The sequence below is a fragment of the Crocuta crocuta genome, unplaced genomic scaffold, assembly GCF_008692635.1.
Source record: "Crocuta crocuta isolate KB4526 unplaced genomic scaffold, BGI_CrCroc_1.0 scaffold564, whole genome shotgun sequence".
Taxonomy (NCBI): Eukaryota; Metazoa; Chordata; class Mammalia; order Carnivora; family Hyaenidae; genus Crocuta; species Crocuta crocuta.
The window spans coordinates 1,732,281-1,738,280 of record NW_027533010.1 but is presented as its reverse complement, the minus strand read 5'-3'; positions in this window follow the sequence as shown (position 1 = coordinate 1,738,280).

Sequence of the window (6,000 nt, the reverse complement as noted above, 5' to 3'; positions counted from 1 at the left end):
AATTCAGTCATTTTTAGTGATTTTAAGAAATTCTGTAACCAGCACCACTATCTAATTCTGGTAAATTGGTATCATCCAAACAAGAAACCCTATATACATTAATAGTCATTCTCTATTCCCCTCCTTCTCACCTTCCCTGGCAACCACTTACCTACTTCCTATCATTATGAACTTGTCTACTTTGGACATTCCATATAAATGAAGTAATACAGTGTGTGTCCTTTGTGACAGGCTTCTCAGCATAAAGTTTTCAAGGTTTTTCCATGTTTTTTCATGTGTCCTTACTTCATTCCATTTTATAGCCAAGTAATACTTGATTGTATGATATGCCACATTTTGCTTATCCATTCATCAGTTGATGACATTTGAGTTGTTCCTACTTTTGAGCTATTATGAATAATGGTGCTATGTGTGAACACTTGTGTGCAGATTTTTGTATGAACTTGTGTTTCAGTTTTCTTATGTATATACCTACAAGTGGAATTGCTGAGATTTCTGGGGTAACTCTAGATTTATTTTTTGAGGAACTGCCAAACATTCCATCAGCAATATATGAGTTTCAATTTCTCCACACCCTTATCTTACTTCCCATTTATTTTTATTATAGCCACCCAAGTGGTGTGAAGTGATATCTTATTGTGGTTTTGGTTTGCACTTCTGATTCATGGCTAATGATGTAGAGCATTGTTTCGTGTGCTCCGTGGAGAAATGTTTATTCAGTCCTTTGCCCATTTTATTTTTTAATGTTCTCTTTTAATGTTTATTTATTTATTTTGAGAGAGAGAGAGAGAGAGCTCACATGCCTGAGTGTGGGATGGGCAGAGAGAGAAGGAGAGAGAGAATCCTAAGCAGACTCTTCACTATCAGCACAGAGCCCAATGCAGGGCTTAATCTCATGAATTGTGATATCATGACCTGAGCCAAACTCAAGAGTCGGATGCTTAACTGGCTGAGCCACCCAGGCGCCCCTCAATCCTTTGCTCGTTTTAAAGTTGGGTTATTTATTTTTATACTGTTGAGTTGTAAAAATTCTTTATATATCCTAGATACAAGTCCCTTGTCAGGTATAGGATTTGCACATATTTCCTCCCATTTTATTGATTAGGTGTTTTTTGTTTGTTTCTTTTACTTTCTTGATTGTGTCCTTTGAGGCACAAAAGTTGTACATTTAGTGTCATATGTAGAAAACCACTGCCTAATTCAAAGTTATAAAGATTTACTCTTGGGACGCCTGGGTGGCTCAGTCAGTTGAGCATCCGACTTGGGCTAAGGTCATGATCTCACGGTTCATGGGTTTGAGCCCCGTGTTGAGCTCTGTGCTGACAGCTCGCTCAGAGCCTGGAGCCTATTTCAGATTCTGTGTCTCCCTCTCTCTCTGACCCTCCCCTGCTCACGCTGTCTCTCTCTCTCTCAGAAATAAATTTTTAAAAAACATTAAAATTTTTTTAAAAATTTACTCTTATGTTTTCTTTGAAGGGTTTTATAGGTATAGCTCTTAACATTTAGAATCTGTAAGTCGATTTGAGGAGTACTGCCCAATTTACTATATTAAGTTTTCTGGCCCATGAACATGGAATGTCTTTCCATTTATTTAGGTCTTTCTTTTGACAGTGTTTGGTAGCTTTCATCATGCAAGTTTTACACTACTTTTGTTAAATTTATTCTGAAGTATTTTATTCCTTTTGATGCAACTGTTAAGGGAATTGTTTTCTTAATTTCGTTTTCAGATTTTTCATTGTGAATGTATAGAAATACAATTGATTTATAAACAATTTATCTTGTATCTTGCAAACTTGCTAAACTTGTTTATTATTTCTAATAGTTTTTGAGTGGCTTCCTTGGGATTTTCTGTAGATAACATCATGTCGTCTGAAAATGGAGATAGTTCCACTTCCTCATTTTCAATCTGGAGACTTTTTATTACTCTTTCTTGCCTAATTGCCTGGCAAGAAGCTCGGGCATAATGTTGAATAGAAGTGGTGAGAATGGACATCATTATTTTGTTCTTGATCTTAAGGGGAAAGAATCCTATCTTTCATTATTACATATGATGTTGGTTGTGGGTTTTTCACAGATGCCCCTTAACAGTTTGTGGATGTTTTCTTCTATTTCTAGTTTGTTTAGTTTTTTAAATTATGAAAGGAGTTTGGATTTTGCCAAATGCTTCACTGCATCTTTTGAGATAACTGATCATGTGGTTTTGTCCTTTATTAATATGAGTATTACATTAATTTTTTATGTTGAATCAGCTTGTATACATGGGATAAATCCCGCTTAGTAATGGTGTATAATCCATTTTATATACTGTTGGATTTTGTTTCTCCCCATCTAACCTCAGCAGGGGTCAAGAGGGGTGGGGAACCAAGGCCTCTGGTTTCATTGGTCACTGGGGCTTCCCAGATCATATCCACCACAATGCATGGAGGAGTCCTGATTTTCCATGGGAAGCCAGGAGGGAAGATGTCAAAGAATGACTGGTATGAACACCAAGGCTCCCACACTGTAGGAAATCTTGGGGTGACTCACCAAGCATTTGCTTATACCTCATTTCTCACCTATATAGTTTCTGTTTATAATAAAATGACAGATAAAAGTTTAGTGTCTATAATATAATATCTAAAAATTGATAATAAAACACAGAGAACACAATTTAAAAATAGGAAAACTATAGTAATAGTTTACAAAAAGATCAGTCAAGTATCTAATAAGTATATTTTTAAAAATCTCAACATCACTAGTAATTAGGGAAATCCAAGTTAAAGGAAGCGGTATTTTATTTTTTATTCTTAATATTGACAAAAAAAATTTTTTAAAGAGTGATACCACATGGTGCAGGCCAAAAAAAAACAGGAACTCTCCTCCAGTGATAGTGGGTATGGGAACTGCTACAGTAGAACAATACTGTATTTCATCAAATCTAAGATAGCAATTATAAGACTGTCTAGTCGATTTAGGCTGCTATAACAAAAATCTCATAGACTGGGTGGCCTGAACAACATTCATTTCTCAGCTTGGGAACTAGGAATTCCAAGACAAGGTGCTGTAGATTAGGTGTCTGGAAAGAGCCTGCTCCCTATTTCTGTACCCTCACATGATAGGAGGGGTAGGAGAGCTCTCTGGGGTCTCTTTTACAAGGGCACCACCTCTCTTTTACAAGGGTTCCACCCTCATGACCTAATAACCTCCCAAAGGCCCCACTTCCTAATACCATCACGTTGGAAATTAGATTTCAACTTAATAATTTTGGACGGACACAAACATTCAGTCTATAGCAAAGATGTACTATTATTTTATCAAAGGAAAAAAAACCCTGCCAATTGAACAATGATACAATACTTTCTTCTCTTTGATTATAAGATGCATCCTAATCTTAAAGACATTAAATGTGAATGATAAAACATGGCATATGATAATATTCCTTAAAATTAGAATTACACATACCCTTTCACCAAGCAGTCCTACCCTGTGGAATCTATGCTGCGGAAATAGAATTACAGGTAAGCAAGGATGATATTTAAAATATTTAATTGCCAATATGGTACAGATGTCTACCAATCAGAACAGACAGTAATCAAAATAGACACCAACTAATAGGCCTGCCTCTAACATTGTCAGGTCTTGAGCCACAGTATAAATTAAAGCTTTTATACCAGATATTTAGATACTTAAAAGTGGGGGGAAATCAAGTTAAAAAATCACTAAATAAAATATGTTCTATCACCATACTTTGACAAATATGCCTTCATGCAAACCTAGACCTGCAACCTAGAAGAACTGGTAAAAATGTTGCCTTCTTTGGAGTTCTAAGTCAGACCATTGCAGCACAGGGAAGGTAGCCTCCTACCTTCAACCTGTGGCTCGTGATTCACCCCCATTTTCTTCCTACCTACAGCCTGATCCTTCACCAAGAAGAATCTTACATACACGTATGGATACCTTACTGGCACGACCAAGCTCCGTTTATACCTTCAGCCCCCTGGTTCCCCTCAGGCTTATGGGTGTTTGCAATGGGGGCATAAGTTACCCTCAAGAGGATGGATGTCGGAAAATGAGCCATGCTTTGGAGTAGGGAATTGCAGCATCTTAGATATCAAAATAGTCTGATAGAAGGTCACAGATTACAGTCGGGCACATCTTTCAGCCACAGACTCCTTGCCATACAGGGAGGAACACAACTGGAGAAGGACCAAGAGCATTGCCTTCTAGTATGGAGCACCGGTCTCAGGCCAATACTGCTGGCCAGTATACTTTTCTGGTAACTACAAGTTGAATATTAGTCCATCAGAAAAGCAGCTTTAACATGCCAAAATGTTTACTGCATTTTTTTAAAGTTTTATTTTTAAGTAATCACTACACCCAATGTGGAGCTCAAACTTAACAACCCAGAGATCAATAGTCCCATGCTCCACCAACTGAGCCAGCCAGGCACCCCTGTTTGCTGCATTTATTATTAGTGGGAAAGAAAAAACCGGAGACAAATTGAATGTCGTTCTGTTATATCCCTACTATGGAATGATATGAAGCTATTAAAAATAATAATGTGGTTAAGCAGTTTTTAATGTGGCTTAAAACAAGAAAGTGTCAGTGAAATGTTTATAGCTACAATCCCAGCATCAACCAAAAAATCCATATATATGTTTATTGGCGTCTATCTGCTGCATGATCACGGACAAAGATATGGCAGGACTTACCCTATAATGTTAGAGGAAGAGGGTATAAGGTAGTAGTGAAATTGTGGTTAAACATGCATGGCATGTACAAAATGTGTATGGCATAATGTTAAGTGAATATATAAAATGTAGAATATAAAATTGTTTTATATCAAAAATAGATAAAATTTTAACATGTGTATGAATAATAACTGAAATGTAATATAGACAAATTTAAACATCGATTTAATTATGTACCAGAATTGTGGGCAACTTCTACTCTGAATTTATGTTTACATTTAGGTTTATTGTTTTTGCAATAAAGGTTTTATAAAGAAAAGAGGCTTGAATGCATAACAAGAACTGGGAGGCAAATTTTAGTCATTCTATTTTCTGGCAGGTTAATAGTGTTCATTAGAACTAGCTCCAAGCTCCATAGTTAGAAAGGAATGAAGAAAACTTGCTCCAGTAAACACGGCAGATACATTACGAATTGAGAAACACATCTTTTTTGTAAGAGTAAAAGAAACTAAACCTAAATAGCTCAAGGTGCCTTGAACTGTAAAATATGGAAATTTGAGTCAGTAATTTCTCATATCCTTCCAGATCTAACAATTTTTTTTCTTAGACAAGACCTGTTGGCCAACAGAGTAACCCCCAACTGCCTGCAGCATCTGAAGCAGAGAACAAGACATTTGCATATGCTGGGAAATAAACATGATTGGAGGCTGCCTGCACCATTAGTCGTTCCACCAAAAGGATTTCTTCCAGATAGAAGAGATTAAGATGTACTCTTCCTCTTCTGAGCAAGAAAATAAATGGGATTTAACTTCGGCATGACAAATTTAGGATCATGAAGAATTACTGGAAAAATGTAGAGGTAATATAGAAGTGGTTGATACAAGACGGATTGTAAACTTTCAGAATTAAGGCTGTCACTCATCATGACAGGATGGTGTTAGAGAGATGTCAGTTGGTCAGTGTGCTCCATAGCTCAGAAGTCTTTCAAGCACTACATATGCAGCCATCTCCACCAGCTTGTTGTTTCATGGATGCTCAAACACATTTCCTCTCACCCGTGAACAACCTATCGTACCTATTATATTCAATAGCATCAAAATTCATCCTGTGTCCCCAGGCTGAAAACCAGACAGACATCCTAGACCCTTCCCTCTCCTTTGCTATAATTATCCACTGGGTTAGAAAGTTCTATTCCTTCTGTGCCTTTAAAACAAATTTTAATTTTTTAAAATACTTCTGTCCCTCTTAAATGTCTTTTGAATCAATTACCTCATTTCCTTATCCACTCCTGTTTCAGACTCTCATCAGAGGACTCTTAGATTACTGAAAT